Below are 20,486 nucleotides of genomic sequence, written 5' to 3' on the forward strand. Positions count from 1 at the left end.
TTTACGAGAGTAAAATAAACGCTCATAAAATATTCATCAGAAAACACGGGTTCTTGCGGCGACGATCAAAATATACGCACTTATTATAGAACTGCGCCGGAGACGTTTTCGAAAATTTCTCGCGCGTGTGGAATCCCGTAGTGTACCTCCTATACCTATACTTAGACGGTATCCGTATAGGTATAATATAATATAATAGGTATAATATGTGTCTGCGACGGCGTTGTGTCCACTCGACGACGACCCGCGACTAATACATGCGCATACGTTTAAACGATAATAATAATATAATCATTGCGAACGTGCACTGGTACTGCGTTATACCGTCGTGCAGGTACCTACCTGAGGTTTACGGTACATATAAAAAATAAAAAACGGAAAAAATAAAAATACAACAAAATAACAATAACAATTTGTCGTGATTGCATTGTGTGTATGGGTGAGCGTGATGTATACTTATATTGTATTGAATAATTCAAAATGACGACCGTCGCGCGGCCGCCGCCGCCGCCGCCGTTCGATACCGTGTTTTTTACGATAATAATAATATATAATAATATATTTCAACGAATTCGTGGATGTTAATTCGCGTCTAAAACCTGCTGCCGCAGCAGCACGACGTTATAACGTACACATAATAATTTATATATACATATATTTATATTCCTAAAAATACGTATTATCATAGGTATTCCTATTACATAATGTGGTGGTTGTTGATATATATTATTATTGCAATATTATATATATATATATATATATGACCAGGTTCTAAGACTGCTATAATATTATTGTTATAACTTATAATATAATAACAATAACATTATGTGCCGGGGACAAAAGACAATGGGAAATGTTTTTTTTAAACTGCCGATAATGATCTGCAGTAGCCGTATTATATAGTATTCTAGAAGCTCTCCTCTCTCCCCCCCCCCTGACCCGGCCAACTCTTGCGCGTGTTAGACAGGCATAATATTATCAACCCACAGACCCGCACACGAAAATACACGTATTTATTATAATATATCATTTGATATTATGCGATCGCGTAGACGTGATTTTCGAACGGCGGCGTCGGTGGGAAGACTGCAGTCGATTGACTACGGGAATAAAAACATTTGGACGGTATAATAATAATAATATTGCTGTATACCCTGTATAGGTCTCAAATTTAAATTAATACCTACGTTGTTTATGCATATATTATAATACCTATACGACACAACCCTAGTGCGAAATATCCATGATAGCTGATATAACATCTTATTTTCCTTGAAACATAAGGATTGTTTTGGATTCGACAAATAGTAAAATATCAAATTAATCAATCATTTTTGAATTGCCGCCGATTTGGCTAGAAAATTGTAAAAGCGTAAAAAACGCAAGAAATACACGTCATTTATTGCATACTTCTAAGGATTTTTTTTTGTTACTGTATCCATTGTCTTAACACCGGTGTTGAGTTTTATACAGAGTACAACGCGTACGACACTCATAATTTCAGAATAAACTGAGGTTTTTGAAAATGTTACTTTGACATGAGTTTAAACTTTAAGTCATTACAAGTTACATCACAACATATTTGAAAAATGTATAATATTTGAAACAAGTACTTTAACTATTTTTTAAGTTTTTACTCTTTTGACAATATTTATTTTTGATTTTATATTCCGAAGCAGAATATTGTTCAAAGTATTTTATCTGTAAAAATCAAATTTTAGACAAGTGGTTAATTAACTCTAACTTATAAGTATTTAAATTGTAGACCAATAATGAATAGTTGACCAACATTTTGTGGTGTACCCCTGTACCACTTTACTTCGATCAAAACTCAACAAAACTATATAAATACTTATCTCAAAAGCTATACTCGTTCAAAATTTGATTTATATAGTCCAGTAAGGATTTACCCATTGCAATATCTCCTAGAATAATGGAGATATCATAATTATGTTTTTTTAAGACTTACAGGTGAAAGAACCACAAGTATTTCATATTTTAATTTAATTTAATTTTTTGGTAAAAAAGTTAAAAAAAATAACTTTTTATTTAATTATTTTCAAAAACATCGAAGATAACCATTTTGTAATTTATTCTTTTAAAAATTTTAATGTTTCAACATTTTATTTTAATTAACATCGTCATTTTTAATATTCCTTTTGGTTTTGAGAATATTTTTGTATTATTGTACAGATAAGAGCAAGCGGGCCACATGACGTTTGATAACAGTGTTCTATGGTATTAAATATGTGATTCACAAATTTTCCTAAAACTAGAAAAAAATATTAAAAATGACGATGTTCATTAAAATAAAATGTTGAAACGTTAAAATTTTCAGAAAAATAAACTCTATTAAATGGCTATCTTCGATGTTTTTGAAAATAATTAAATCAAAAATTATTTTTTAACTTTTTTGCCAAAACATTAAATTAAATTAAAATATGAAATACTTGAAAGTTGTAGTCATTATCCCCGTGAGTATAATAAAAAAAATATAGAATTATGATATCTTCATTATTTTAGGAGATATCGCAATGAGTAAATCCTCTTGGGACACCCTGTATATATTAAAGTATTCCAAAACAAAATATTCTTTTTTGGAATAAGAAACTATATATGAATGTTACATTTAAAAAATATTCATAAATATGTTAATTGGTTTTTAAATAATAAATGTCTTACTCTAAATGGATCACCCGGTATAGGATGTAGATACTTGCATAGTTCTCGACAGCCTGCAACTCCATAACCTAAAAAAAAAAAATACAAATATCAAATAATTTCTTAGAATACCAGTCACTTAATATTTTGTATACATATTTAACCAAAGATGTTGAAATAAAACTCCTAACTGCTAACTGAATTTATTTCAGGTTTCGAATAAATACATCGTATTGAGTGTCGGATAAAGTATTACCTTATATATATTTATAGTATACCAGATACCTCAATAGAACTCGTACATTTTTTAAAATCTGAAAGTTCAAATTTAAATAACAATATATATAAGTATACAACTATAATAAAATATAATATAAATACCTTGTTGAATTTTTACAGTTAAAAAACCAAATGATACTTGATAATAATGGTTGAGCAATTATTACTCCATTAATCAAAAAAAATAAAATACTAGGTGATAGTAAATATCTATCTATCTAAATAATATAATAAATTAATTTATTATTCATACTTATTTTCATGTTATAGTGACTTGATAAATTATTATAAACATTAGTCAAACACGTGTACGATTATGTAATAACAAACCAATGAAATATTTTCTTTGAAATCCAGTTTGAATAAAACATGTAAATATCGAAATCGAAAAATATTGCTACGATGAGTTGGATTTAAGCTTAACGCAGTGTCGTAGTACATATAATAATAGTTGAAATACAATAATATCAAATACATTTATATTTTATATTTTATTCTTTATGTTTTGTATAATGTGTGATAATAATGCATTGAAATAAGAATAGTTAAGTACCTAAAAAATCGAACGGTGTTAAAATATAAAACATGGAAATAGTCTACACTCCGTGTTTTTTCTAACAAATAATAAAAGAAAGGTATTCAATAAAATAAATGCGTAAGTATTTTAAAGGATGGAATATTAAATTTATTTTAGGGTTTTGTTTGTTATTTACATGTATTTTCCAAGTTAGTTTTTCATCTAGAAAAACTTCAAGGTATTTATAATAGTCTGATCCTATTTGTTAAGCCATTGGTTGGTTGTTAATTTTTACTAGAGTTGGGTTTGTTCTTAGGATGAAAATCTTCGCCTCGCTTTTAGTGGAGTTCAATACGAGTTTCCATCGTGTAAACCGTTATTCTGACATATTTTGATCAAGTGATTTTTGTAAACCTATAATTGAGCTGCCAATTTCGTTATCCTGTGCAATAGCAGTACCGTCTGTGTAAATTGCTAATTTACATTTTTATGATTTGGCGATTTCACATAAGTATACAATAGAATAAATTGAAAATGTTGGGTCCAAGGACTGATCCTCGCGGGACTCCACAGCTTTTATTTGGTATAAAAAAAAAAACGCACACACTAAAAAGAGTTATTTTATGAAATGGTACGGCCAAGTGTAAATCGCGTATTGGGGTCATCTTGATTTCCCATTTTTCCGTGTTACGAGTCGAACGAAAAAACAATAAAAAAAAAAAACATACGGTGGGCCGCCCTGTACATATTATTGTACATAAGTAATTTATTATTATATTCGCGCCAGCTCGCTCGTGTCGCGGATATTAAAAGGTAAAAAATACCGTTCGCGTTTACCTTATCCGATCGAATTACACGACGTCAAAAATATAAAACGCTGATCGACGTTCACCCGAATGCGCACGCGATTGGTAAAAGGAAACGTATTCTGGCGGGGCGGAAACGATCACTCCGAGCCACAATACACCGTTGTAGACGTGTGTTCAGGCGAAATAAACCCAGAACATTATAAAGACTGCAAACTATGTGTTTGAGACCCACGTCTGCAGGGAATACCTATATGGTATTATGGGCACCGTAATATTTAGTATATACGTAAACCTCGTGTGTATAATATACAGGGGGGTTGTTTTGACGGAGACCCGAATGGATGGAGAGATCGGAAGCGGATGATGTAGACACGATAAAGTCTTCCTAAAAATGCACGACAGTGATGATTATTTATTATTATATCTTTCTGACTGTACTACATTAATATTGCAGTTATACGCTGTAAATGATAAATAATCGAAAAATGTCCGTAGGTACTTAATATGTATGTAAAACGTCAAGACTTATAAAACGAAAAATTTTGAAGAAAAAAAATGGAATCATTTTCAAAATAGTGACCGTTTGCAGTCGTTAAATCAATATGATATGTGGTCAACTTGATAATATTTTTAAACACATTAATAATATGTTAAATTAGATTATATTATGAAATATTGTCATATTTTATATAAACATAATGTATTGTCCGTTTTTATATAAAACATATTTTCTATCACAATCCACGCCTAAATAAATAGGTGTCTACATTTGTGCAGTGTACACTTCATGATATGTTTTTTGATATATCAATTGTTAAAGAAATTTATTTAACTATTAGTATTGCGGTTGTTTGATTTAATTTTTACTCCAAATATTGGATTTATTGTATTATTAATATTTAATTTATTATAATAGTATATATTTAAACTATTTAAAACTATTGTTATTAAACTTTGAGTCAATTCTGCCTCGTCATTGTAAATAGGTTCATGGTATAAATATGTAATACATTCAAATTAATCTTCAAATATTTTAAAAATGGAAATAAAAGTCTTAAGTCCTATAAACAATGTTTTGGAATTATTAAAATATATCGTTATTTATCATTTAAATAAAATATTTAGTTCAAATTAACTTTATGTGTCCTAAAAACCAAAGAAAATTTATTAGTATTTTTAAATAACTTAAATAAAAACGAGGAACCTTTTATTCAAATTTCACGCTTTTTAACCCAATGAATAATATTTTATCAACCATAATTGTAAAAAAATCTAAAATTTCTCAAACTTATGAACTACTCAAACAAGTCAAAATATTATTAAATTTTACCATGCATAAAAAAATTACAATAGAAATGTTTTATGAAAATTTCAAGTATTAACGACAATTTATATTTTATTTACAACAAAATATTAAAAATATAATAATGTGGTTTATGGTTGAATATCCAATGAAATAAAAATTTGAACTTAAAACACTCAACACGAAACACAAATTAATGAGACTAAGGTAAACTTTTTTTTTATAAGAAGAATAAATATTAAGAAAAATGTACGTATTATAATATTATTACATTTTCAAATCTAGAATATAAAAAAAAATTTCTTTGAATTTCTAATAAATTACAGTATAATTTTAAAGGTTTTACGAATTTCGTCAAAATTGACAAAATCATAACTTTAAACAGTAAATTGTTTAAACAATTATAGCAAAAAAAGGTGATCATATACTTTTGATACTTTTTTGAATTTATAACCTTCGTGGAGCCTTTCTATTACATTTTTAAGTCTTTTTTTTAAAGAATACAAACAATTTTCATTGGCATTTATAAAAAAAATTTTGAAAATTTGAAATGCTTATAAATAACTTAAAAAGTATGAAATATTTGAAAAATTGCGGTGTGTGTAGGAAATTCTGTCATAAACATTAAGTGAAAATCACTAATCTTGTTTAAAAAATTTCTTTTTCTATTAGTTATTTTTTGTTTTCCTGGGTTATTATATATAAAAGTATTGGTAATTTTTACTTTCGACACCCCCTCCCCTGATTTATCAACTAAATCCATTTTCATAGCAAAAACCACCTCCAATTAAGTAGAAGAAAATTTAAATTTTTTTAAAGTCTAAAAAGTGATAAAAGTGAGCAATAATTACACATATAATTGTAAAATCATTACTTTTTTGCTCTATTCAGAATCTTAAATTAAATACAGTGAAACGTCCCTTAACAGACACCTTAAATAACGGACACCTCTAAATAGCAGACATTTTTTGGGGAATGGGAATATTTTCACTACTTTTCTATAGAAAAACCTCTAAATACCGAACACTTTTATGGCATTTTAAATTTTGATTTTAATCATTTCTATCGTAAATTTGTGGAATTAGAAAATGCATTAACATATAAAATGACTTCGTGTCAAAATACAAAACAATCTAAAGTAACTGATTTTTAATATATGTTAGTTTTAATTTTTATATTATCAATTTTTTTATCTTTTTACTTTCGCATTTTTAAAAATACATAACAATAAATTCAATTGGATGTCACTGAGGGTATCCGGTACTTAAGGGTTTCACTGTTTATTGATTTTGCTTATTTTTCATAAAGATTTAAATATATTAGAATTGGAATTGTAGCACCTTTTAATTACAAAATCCTTTTATTTTATTTTATTTTTGTTTGTTTATATTTTCATACAGTTTTATTTTTTTTTATAATTTGATGTCATTAAAAAATATTATTGAACATACTTACTTTGTATCTAACACACACACACACACACACACACACACACACACACACACACACACACACACACACACACACATACTTTTAATTTTATATTGCAAGGCAGAATATTTTATCTGAGAATTTCAAATTTCAATGCATTATATTATTATAAAAATATTTTTCAAACGAGTATAGTTAATAACTTATAAGTATTTAAAGTTTTGATGAATGGACCAAGATTTTCGGGGTACCTATCTCTGCGCCACAGCACTCCGCTCGTCTAACTTTGAATACTTAGGACTAATTGTAATTTGCAACAACTTTAAATTATCGAAAATAATAATATTTCCAAGAACGTTAATTTTTTTCGGAGATAATTATAAATATTTACTGTCCGTCTAACAAACCTAATCAAAAGCTATCAACATACCTATAATACCTATAATAACGCCTCCTAGGTGTGTATTTATGTGCCCCAAGTGGATTTGATAATTTATTACTCGTTTAGATCGCTGACAAATCATCCGGTTGACGTGTCCTGTATACGTGGACACCGGACTAAACGCACAGTTAAATTGATATATCGAACTACATACGTCTGCACTATCCGATAGTGTACCACAATATAATAAAGCATCATTCGTTATGTGCGAATTGTTCGTGAAACCAAAAAGCAATAAACTCTAATAAGCTTTGTGTATACCGATATATATATATATATATATTGCTGAAAATATAGGATATATTAAATGATTTATAGTGCCTACCTGGTGGAAACACTTTGAGAATGTGTAATGATATTTTTACCAATTCTATTGCGACCCGTTTGCGCGCAAAATTATAAGCGACGAAAGCCTATGCGCTACTATGTGCCAGCTAGATATACCGTCATTAGACACGTATTGTACACGTATTGGACGACTTTATTCACTGACACTGTGCAGAGTACATTTTTATCGCGATCAGACTATTGATAAATGTATCATACTATTATTTTATATATATCGAAATGGCATATTTTAAGCTTTTAGTGCATATTATGAAAGTTAATCGAAAATCAAGCACTTTGGTAAATATTATTCAACAATGAATTATTTAATTAAACTGTGAATTTGGCGATGATTAAAAACGTTTTTTTGATGGTCAACAGTGGATCAGAGTACAATATTGAACATAATATAATAATTAAACACGATATGTTTATAAAATCATTTATTATTGTCTATTGAGACTATTTTTGCTTGATATTACGGATAATACCTACACGGTATACTATAAGTATTTAGATCACTCAGTATACATCCGTCTGTCAATCAGCACGTGTTTAATTTTTGTATTAACATATTATGTCATAAGAAAAATTGTAATAATTATATTTATTTTTTTTTTAACCCATATCTGCATATTTTTAGTTTTCGCGTCATAAGGGCATCATATTTGATATTTGCTTTAGCTAATAATAATATGAATTAAAATCTTATGTTATTTTATTAGTTTATGTGATTGCTATGGATGTAAAGAAACTGTACAATAAATATTATTCAAATGGTGTTATATTATTCATACACGCGCCAGTTGCAGTTTAGAATTCGTGTAATATTCTAAATGTTATTATAATAACCAAATTGTGCTAATTATTTGTAATGATGTTATTTATAAATTATAATCAATATGATAACCGTGGAAATCACTATGTGCTTTAGTATAGGTATGTGTCGATTGTACCTCGTCATTGAGTAAGTCACTGTACTAGTTATGTTAAATGTAATTGGTAATCAATGAAAAAAACTATTGTATACGGTGAAAAGCGATCAGCTTATATCCATAAAAATAAATTATTATGTATTTAAATTTCTATTCAATAAATAATTTATTTCTCTAATAGTAATACGGTCGGTAGGTTGAACAATGTTTTTCGAAATAAATCGCATATCATATTATTACAAGCTATTCTAGACTTTTAAGTCAATACTGACTATCAATATCGTATAGAAGCTAATAAGTAGAACGGTGTAAAAAAGTTCATGGTACATAAATAGCTTAAATTTAATTTAAATTTTGATTAGTAAATAATGGTATACGCAGTATAGTACAAAGTTTCAAGTCACTATGAATAATATTTTTTGAACTAAATTTAATGTTAGGTATATAATAATTAATATTTAAGAAATAACGAAGAACATTCAAACACGACGAAATTAAAATTTTTATAAATTTTCCACAACAAATTTATTTGCATGTTTGAGTATTTTTTGTGACCTTAATGTATTTTATCAACATTTGAACAATTTGATAAAATTAAAAAATTATACCTTTTTATTGTGTGTGTGTGTGTGTGTATTTTTTAATTATTGTTATATTAAGAATAACGCTCGAGGGATTTAATATTAAATTTCCAAGCTTTCTGAATGAGATTAAAAAATTAAACATTTATATGAATAATTGAAAAAAAAATTATAAACGTTTATACTGCCTTAATAACTTAAAAATAAATGTATTGAAAATGTCATTGTGTATAGAAAATTATTGCTTAAGTGTTAGTAACATTTTTCATATTTCTACAGTTAATATTTTTTGAATAATACCTAACATGATAATAAAAAATCATAAGAGAATCAATCATATTATTATTAGTTGTTGAAAAACTTCAATCGCTTAAACATGGTTTTTTTTTTGATTCCTCAGTAAAATCAACTTATAAGTTGTATTGTATTACATTTTTAAATTTTAAACGTGATTATACTGTTTTAATAATACTAAACGATAAAATAATTTATAAAAATGATTTTGATGAATTTTGTAAAAATCATGTATTTTGAATGTTAAATAAAATGTATGACTGTATTTTTGATATTTTTGTTATCGGAGTAAGAATAATTTATAAAAAAAAACCTTACAAATGACATTTACAAGATTTCACTCTAAAACAAATATTTTATAATAAATAAATTTAAAAAAAAAAACTTTTTACAAAAAAAATCACTATGAAAGTATACTTACTGTTTGTCGTGTTTATACATCTTATTATTACGTCTTATTTTAATGTACGGCATACATTATTTTCAAATTCCCGCAATTTCGACCGTCTTTATCGACAAATTGTGACAGTATTCTAGCCAATCATGCTATAATTAAAACGTACCATAAATCCTACTTTAACAGATCCGACAGTAAGGCGATTTATATTGGCAGCCTATACATATTTTATTCGCGGCACTGAACACAAATACATTATACGGTGGAACAACGGACACACTTTAATGAACGGTTTTTATAACGGTATTTTTTTTCTCTATTATCTCCTTTACATTATTATACAATTTAATGTTTGATACATTTCATTCATACCCAGTTAATGGTTTGGAAAAATCTTTATGATGTCATCATGTTGATAAACACCAGAAATCTTTTGACTATGATAGTTTACGTCAAGACGGCACAATATAATATTTATAAAGCCATGACAAAATAAGTAACCCTACTGCCCTAGCTTAATTGGCCTATTTATTAGATACTTTAAAGTATGTATGCATATAGCTAATAATAATAAATTAATGACATATCACAATTTTATTAAATTTGTAATTTAAAAATATTGTGATTATTTATTTACGATCAATATTTAAATTACTGCAAGGAAAACTAATGAAGTCCCTTATGTTAAAATGGTTAGCTTATTATTTTTATTGTGAAATATTCAAATATGGAATTTCATAAAAATATCTTCATGCGAATACAATGGTATTTAAGGTACAATATATTATAAACATAATATAAAAAATATTAAAAATTGTTTTTTATACATATACATATATATATTGCATAACAGTTGCTGAAAAATAAGGAGTTTACGACTTTGAAATATTTTAGAAAAACTTAACCTACAAATTCACTTTTTCAAAATGCTGTACTTACCTTATTTTTTATTTTTGAGTTTAATTACTTACAATAATCACACATATTAAATTAAATTATTAATAGATACTTTCATGAAACAACATACATTTTAGAATTAATAAGTTTTTAGAGGTGGCATATAAATTAACCCTTTTTTTAGGCTTGAAATTCGGATACCGCAACATTTGTGAATTGTGTCACATCTGTGTGCGCTGTTTCTTTTTTTATTATATGTTATGCAATACATTTAATGTATATCTAGAACAAGTCTGCCATAATTCAAAATGCATAGATTTTAAGAAAAGCAATTCGAAGTTTAAAACTTATATATTTCAAACAGTTCTTTACCTATAGGTATGCATTTAAAAGTAAAAATTTAAATACTTATAACCTACAGCTTCCAATACGACTTCTTCAAATATTATAAAATATTTTCTTAAACCCAAAAACTTAGACTTATGGCCTTTTACAATGATGAAGGTGAATGCAAGACTGCCATATTTAAAGATATAGTGATACAATATTTTTATTTAATAATACATATTTTTGGTTATTGAGCTAATCTATTACTATTCGAAAGTAGTCATAGCTCAAAATTTATGATTTTTTTCCCCTTAGCTATGGCAGTTTTGTTTTAGAAATGCGACATGTGACAGTCAGAGACTACGATAATATTACATAATTACGTGATGGCTTTATCTTAGTTAACATTACCACATTATGTACTTTTATAATCAGTCACATGAAAATTAAATTATTACCAAGATAACACTATATATGTCTATAACACAGGACGACAACCGACTGTAGACAGAAGATATTATACCCAATGTTATACGCATGATTATGAGAATGGTATGTTTATTATTATAGTTTATTACCCTCCAAACCTTTTTTATCTGAAGAAGACACGAATAATTATTACACATCAATAAGCAATGCGTTGTAATAATATAGTATTATACTGTACGTTTTAAACCAAACAACGCGTATAGGACTTACACTGACTTCACTGATCGTCTGATCCCAATGTACGAAAAGAGTCGTCGAATCCTTAAAAAAAACGTACTTGAGATTTCGCAATAACCGAACATATTAATAATATAATAATAAATAAAGAGCAGCATATTAATATAATATATAGACATTGCGATGATAGACTGGTTATATAGTGGTCAAATACGATACAAAATACAAATACGATATAACCGAAAATATTGGATAGATATTTTTTGGTTATTTCGGTCTTTCTTAACGTTTTCTCCATAATTATTTGTTCTCGTGCACTGCAAATACACAATGAATGATACATAATATTTAAATATTGGTAGTCTGAGTTAGAAAGTATTGATTTTTCTTGTAATATTATGTAATTATTACAATCAGTGTAAACCTTTGAGAAGATATTAATAATTATTATTGTATATACATCGCACGAAATACTGAACGGTATACACTATAGTATATAGTATATTTATACTATGACTGTCGGTACTCATCCACGAACAACTATACTTGTAGCTTTTATGACTTATTTATACAATATATTATTTTTATTTTTCAAACAAGAACGGAGCAAAGTTTTGCAACGCAAGGGAATGTGTATTCAGTTTTAGCAAGAAAAGGTGATGCATATAGAATGTTATATTGTGCGCATATACCTAATCCCGTCGATATAGAACACAAATTCTTATGTTCTAGGAGAAGCATTTTAACGGTTGAAACGCCAATGGCGAATCGATCGTACGAAACACGGTGAAATTGTTACTAGGAAAATAGTTGAAAATCCAAATATTTCGCATCGTGGCTGGTAGAGGATGTTTCGGGTTGATTTAGGACAGATGTTTTGGCGAACCAATAGGTAACGTTAGACTCTCCTCGGTGCGAGTAGGTACATGCGCAATATTATGTAATACGAGCTAAATATTGGCATTGGATAAATCGCAAAAATTTAATTTTGTGATACGGGTGGAGTTGTAGACACGCCGTGTCACTGACATACCCCTCTCTTACTCAACTTTGATTCTCACCTATCGGAAATGTATAGTTTGAATTCTCACTATTTACATACTAAGTGAACGCATAAAAAATTACACGTTTTTCGAGGGCGTTGGTGAATTTATGTACAATACATCTTGTATAGCCATAGGCACCTCTATTAGAAGTATTTTTTTTTTTTAGAAATATCATCATACAGTATATTTAATATCGCAACAATAAGCGTAATGTGACATGTGCCATCGAGTTATTTAAATGTTTGAAAAAGACAGATAAAAGAAATCCCCTTTGTTCACTGTTCAGGCGTGCAGTCGACTTCATTTGATGTATTTTATAGGGTAGAAATTGTTTCCGCCGTTCCTGTATATATTGTACACATGACACATCCGGTATTGTTCGGGATGAAACAATTCGATGCGGAAGTGGACGTAGCCTTTTGGAAGTGGGGAGGTTTTGACGTCGATATTTATTATGTGTATAAATGTTTACGTTTTCATTTGCAGGACGTAGAAACGTTTGGACCACGTCAACATAAATTAAAACAAATATTTACGTTTAAGAAACGATTTCCCAGATCTCTCGACGTATACGAAGAAAAAAATTGATACCATATTTTATTCGAATTAGTAAGAAAATTATTAGATTTTAATTGGCCATATGACCTCTGTTGACCAACTTGAGGACGGTTAAATACAAATCGGAAATTTCGTATTCAACATTACTATATTTCCACCAGAAATTTGATTTTATGAACTGATCAATAAAAGGTCAATAAGATAGGTTAGATAATAATAATAACGGAAATAAAAACCGTTCAGTTAAAATGATGTACAGTATTATAGAAATCGAATGTATTGAACAAAGTTAAAAATTACTATTGTCTTTAAAGTCCAAGCTGGATGAAATGTATTTTATAGTCATCTTGAAAATACTAATAATTTATAGTAAACTCTAAAAACATAATATTATAATATGATTTGCACGTTCTGTAGTTTACAAACCGTAGTAAGTCAATCAATTCGTTACATTTTGTAATTTTTATCGAATAAATATAAATAATGTATTTGTAAAAAAAAATATGGTAAACAATTTTTCAATCATTTAATGTTAGGTACATAATAGCATAATAGATTTATATGTGTATAGTGCCCATAATCTGATATTTTTAATGTATTATAACTAATACATTATTAATAATAAATTTACTATCATTATATTATATTATTAGTTATTGTTACACCGGATCTTAATGCATATTTTTTAGGGGTTGCTCTAGTATAATATATTCCAAATATAATATTCATCTCATGTATAAATGAAACATTCATTTTGAATTTTTCGCTTGAGCACTTTTAGAGCATTTTTAAATTAAATATAATTTATTTATTGATACATACCTATATTAACATACCGTACAAACTTTTAATGTAAATTAGAAAATTCAAAATAATAAATAAAAAAATAATGTTTTCGTGATATTCGCTGTAAAACTTTTTTGGTAATTCTCACCCACACTAAGCGTTAATAGTTGTTCTATTTATGAATGCGATAACGAATAGGTAATTCTGGTAATTATATATATTTACTACCTGTGTGCGTGTTTAATAACCATCGACACACGTCGTTATGAATAATAAAATTATGAGCATACTTGATTTTTTCAAACTCAACTTTTTCTATTTCTTCAGTGACAGTATATCATGTGCGATGTCCCCCGCACCGAAAAAAAAAAAATAAATAAAATAATTTACGCAGGTGGGTGTGTACAAATAATTAATAATAGTTTAGAGTTATGTATTGTTATTATTTCATTTCAACACGTTAACAAGTAAGTACCTACTTAACACAGTACCGGCAATTCTACTAATGTTCAGTCTAATACAAAACATTATCAAATAACGAAATAAATAATAGGTATTATTTCATATTTTATGTCAGACAGCGATACAAACTATGTTATTCGCTGTGATGATAATATTTAAAATACATTTTTCCGCTAATATTTCGCTGTTTATAACTCGGTAATACTAAATGATTTGTTTTCGCAAGTACTGACGACGCGGAAATCGTTTGAATAGAAAATGCATTGTAGCCACTGAACAGCTGATGAGTAATGACTAATGAGTATAATAGATACAACATTTCGGTAGAAAAATATTAGATTTTTCTTCTTTTTATTTTTTGTATCTGAAGAATACACCGGTCTACGTTATCGACTAATGATGTTTTTAATTAAATTTGTATTCGTTAATAATAAGTATATATACTTACCTATTTCAACTCGTATTTTTAATTATGATTCAATATTACGTTTAACGGGTAATTACGTAATTTACTGTTTATAATATTAACTTGTAGTGACTTAAATAAAAATTGTCCATTTCAATTAACCGACTTTTCTAAATAACCGGTAAATAATAAGTCGTATTTATTCACGAAATATGGCGCGTTTATCATAGTATGGCATCGATCCTATTTGCTAGTTATATTATATTTATGGTATATACAACATATTATTTCGATCTTTGTTGTTCCTCAAGTGCACTTCTCTCCCCTAATAAATGCTAACTTATAGCTTTATATTGCTAACTATTTACGATTTCACTTAAACGGTACACGTGCGTATAATTTGTAATTATGGTAATTTTATCGTAATATTAATTAACCGCGGTAGCAGTATTTTTTTTTTTTTTATCGTGTAGGTAAATATATTATTATATGTATATTCGTTATAGTAACACTAAATAGGTAAAATTGAATACAATTAAATTTATTTATTTTTTAATTAAATATAATTTGTGGATCTTTTAAATGTGTATGCACACTGATGTTATCACCGCGTGGTACGACCTGCACTTTATATTATAATAGTGAACAAATGATAAATGTCCGCATACGCATATTATAGTCCATAGGTATAATTAGAATTCGATGATGCAATATAATATATTATATGATAATTAATATCGTCATCGGTGCCAAATCTTTTGACGAGAAACACGATTTTCTTTGCGCGCCGAACCTTATCAATTTATAAATAATTATTATACGCCATGTAATAACTTAGACATAATTTTAGGAAATTAATTGTGTAAATTATATTTGTACTACGCAAATACTGAGTATTCAATAATCACACTCGGAGGATAAACAGCAAAACGAATGTAAAAAAAAAAAAAAAAAACTAAAAGAGTAACGATAATAATTTTAGATAAGTTAACAAATTATTATCATTATTTTAACAATCTGGTAATCATAATAACGTATAATTTTTAGAAGACACGCCGTGAGTCGCATATGCAAACGGGACGGCAGTGATATTAGTTTTTATTGTATTATAGTGATCATTAAATAATATTATTCCTATATGGCACATAATATTACTATAAATGGTTCAACGATTATTTATTTACGATTTACTCTTTCAGTGATAAAATCTTGTCGTGTTGTGCAACACTTTCGGTAGCAGCAGCAGCGTAATTATTATTTAGTCATAAAATCGTAATAATTATTATTACTGTAAACACATGCGTTTTATTTCTGAAAACTGCAGATTTTAAATACCTATACTGGCTACTTTAGAGATATAAACGTTTCCCATTCGCAGTGGCTTAAAAAAAAATAAATAAAAAACCGATAGAGGATGCTTTGAGCCTGACGAGCTGCCGGTCATCCGATATAATATTATACCGACGATTTTTTGTTAAATCGCTATAATTTAAATAATACAATATAATAACATCATACACTTCCGGTCACCATATCGATTTTCAAAGATCGGTGATGATTTTTTAATAACGATAATTTGCACTGCTCGTATTATACGAGTGTAATATATTATGTGTGGACGAGTTCGAATTCACCAAAACAACGACAACGCCGAAAATATATAACATAACGGCGGCGGCGGTGTGTCAATGGGCGCCGTAGGTAACGAATTCAGCGCTGGGCCACGGCTGCTTTCGTATTGATTTGTAACTCTGCCCCGGTAAGTTTATAAATACATCATCATGCAAGCCGACGGACGTACATCATTCCGGCCATGACATTATTCGATTATCCGTTGGCTATTGTTTAATACAGAATTTCCGAAACGCGTAACACGAAAAATATCGAAAAATTATTCAGATTATATACGCGCGCGCGTGATGATTTATTGCCTTTTTTTTTACCGGAACTGTGCTCGTGTGCACATCGAGTTCTCGTTATTTGTTCGGCGTGCACCTCCGTCGATTGATAATAAGCTACCTTATAATATTATTATGTTGTAGGCGGTACGCTACTCGTCGCGTCTTTGTGGATTAGTTTTTCGTATCGAAGACGAGCGAAAAGTGACGGGCGCGGGCCCCAGCGGGAAAGGAGACTCGTAAATTTCCAACCGACGATGCACAATATCAGTATATGGCATAATATTTCCGTAGGTATGTTATAATTCGATATAATGTGCTGGTAAATACGATATATAATAATAAATTCATATTATGCGACGGTAAAAGCCGGAATAACGTCAAAACCGATGTCATATCTTACAATGTTAGCTGACGTAGAAATAAGACTTGGCGTGTGTCTGTTCTCTGTAGTGTATATTGTGTATGTTATTGTAGGTAGAAAGCAGAATGACGAAAATTTCTTCGGGTTTTCCAGAATTTTTCTGCAAAACTTAGAAAATGTCAAAATTGCCTTGTTCAATTATAATAATAAATAATAATATACCTACCAACCATCCGTGCAGTTTGGATATCTATGTACAGGTATAATGATGTTATATAGATGTTTAACGTCAAACTTTTAGAGCACTTCTTTCGCATGAAAACATGTTGATAAACGAAGGCAACTAAAAAAAAAAAAAGTTCAAAAAGTTATTATATTAAAACCAATACTTTCATTGTAAATAAGTTAAAACAGTATAAAAAAAATACATTTGTTTATATTTTTATAAGAAAAGAGTAATTAATTATGAAAAAAAATAACAATACAAAACATCTTATACAGTGTATAATAAAAAATCTTATAAACAAATCTTTGTACTAAAAATGTAATCGGAAATCAATGATGTAAAAAAGAGTATCTATACTATTTAGGTTTGCTTGAAGAATTTTCTGATATTGTATCATTGTTTGTAATCATAAAAAAAAAATAAGTTTATGTATTCTGTTAATTATACTTATAAAAACAGTATTGTCTGTTTGACTATAAATATGGTGAATAGTTTTAAAATATTTATTTTATTTGAAAATCCATTATTTGATAATTTATTAAAAGAGAATACTACTTTAGTATGTACTTAATTCAAATTGTATTGTTTTTAATCGTATTTTAATAATTCCATCGTATTATTTTAAATTCTATAAATAATAATAATGCTCAAACTTACTTTTACGAAATCCATCAAAATCACAAAAATATAATAACTATTTTGTAATTAAAGATTCATAAAACACTTAAGATTTAAATATGTAATACAAAATGGTATGTATATATGTATATATATTGTACTTACAATTGTTTCATAAAATTTAACATAAAACTCACATACATTTATTATGAGCGACTGAAGTCAAAATTTTGACGAAATTAGATGTTATAATAATATGACATAATATTACATTGTATACTACCGATTTATCATCTAACGGTTTTTGTTATTTGGTTATTATAAAAAATATTAAGTCTTGGGAATTTAAAATACTTAAATAATAATTTATTATGAACAAAGACATATTTAAAGTTTTTCAATTTTTCTAAGTGTTAATAAAAAATGTAAAGTTCAAAAAATGTTCTTGATCTTTAAATTGTTCTTAAACAAATTTAAAAATATTTAAGCGGTTAAATCTCATACAGTAGGTGTATATTGTATTTTGACAATATTCGTCTAAACAATAACGAATATTTAAAAATATATATAAGTATATTAAAAAAAAAATATAACATTTCCAATTGTTATAGCTAAGGCTTTATAGTAAAATACAAGTTAGTTCCCTGTAAGAATTTTTTTACAGAAACCAAAAAATCTATGAATTCATAATTGGTACAATTGTTTTCTCTATACCATTAAAGTTCAATTTTCAACGAAATTTTGAAACTTTTCATCATTATACGTATATATAATCACCAATTTACTGTACATAGCGAAATATCAAAATATTTAGATTAATTTTAATCTAATATTATACTATGAACCTATTCACACCGTTTTACGTATCTTTGATATTGATTTAAAAACTAATAAATTACAGATAGTAATAATATTGTACGACATATTATATGACATACTCGAATACGATTTTTTCTTGTAAAAGTTAGTTCAAAAAAATAAAAAAAATTCTAATACCAATTTAAATATAATATTAAAGTAAAATATCTTTAGAAATGTAGGTTGACAACTGACGGGCAAGCTTATTAGATCGTATTTCGTATTATGCAATGGGATATCATTGAATTCAAATTTAACGCATACATTATTACTGTGACCTATATTGCTGAATGACGATAGTTGCACTTAAAATTTACTATATAGCAATGCAACTTCTCTGGAATTTTTTATTATTATTATCAAGGCGTAAGTTTCAGAATTTGGACCAGTGCAAGTTAATGCCATGCAGTTTTTAAATTTTATTTTTACTTCAATTATTATTATTTATCTAGTAAAATACTGATGATATAAACTATGTATTTTAATATAATAGTATCTACTTATAATCTATAGTAACTGTAACAATTTATAGAAATATATAACATATTAGTATAGCACTTACCGGAGGCGTGTCTAGGACCAAAATTTAGGACAGGCCTGGTTATAAAAATAATTTGCTACATTTTACATTCAGTATTTAGTGTGCTTATATAAATATAATTTTAAAATGTATATTTTGGGTATACTTAAAGGTTAAAAATCAGGGTAGGCCCAGGCCTTTTACTAAACTTTTTACTATTCATATTCTATAGATATAATTTTACAATAAACCTCTTATGGGTAAAGTGGAGGACGTAGTTAGAAAAAAAATCAAAAATCGTTAGTCATAATTTTTGTTTATAAGCATTAAAAGTTCAAATGTTTACAAAATATGTCAAAATCCTAACCTTGCGAAAATTTGCAAGGAATTTTGAAGTTGAAAATTCATAAAATGTTTGCAATTTATATCTAATGTTAAAAAACCCAACACAAGATTTTCTATAATTTTTTCTTCAAATAACTGTAAAAAAAAAAACTCCAGCGTCATACAGAACAAATTTTATGAGCGTATGAAATTTATTTTTTTACGATATCGAGTAAAATAACGATAACTTACAATTTAAATATAAATAATAATATAATATATCCTACTAATTATCCTAGACTGACAGATCATCTCCGTTCAGAATCGTTTTTCGTATACAATGATGACTGTCATTGCATTCAAATTTAACACATCCATTATAGTGACCTACTCTCCATCTCTACTATACAGCAGAGCGATATTCACTTGCCCACCTTTTTTTATAAATGATAATAGTAATATTATTTCAGTTTATATGAAACTATATTTTATACTATGATGATATTGCAATCAGTTCCGTTTAATCGATGTGATGTTTATTACCGTTTTTTAAT

General features: G+C 27.6%; 1 pseudogene; it reads right to left on the bottom strand.

Annotated features, from left to right (window-relative positions):
* The window catches only part of LOC132925334 (uncharacterized), a 28,313-nt pseudogene that overhangs the window by 2,665 nt on the left and 5,162 nt on the right, over positions 1 to 20,486 (bottom strand).

The sequence above is a fragment of the Rhopalosiphum padi genome, chromosome 3 (assembly GCF_020882245.1).
Source record: "Rhopalosiphum padi isolate XX-2018 chromosome 3, ASM2088224v1, whole genome shotgun sequence".
NCBI classification, from domain to species: domain Eukaryota; kingdom Metazoa; phylum Arthropoda; class Insecta; order Hemiptera; family Aphididae; genus Rhopalosiphum; species Rhopalosiphum padi.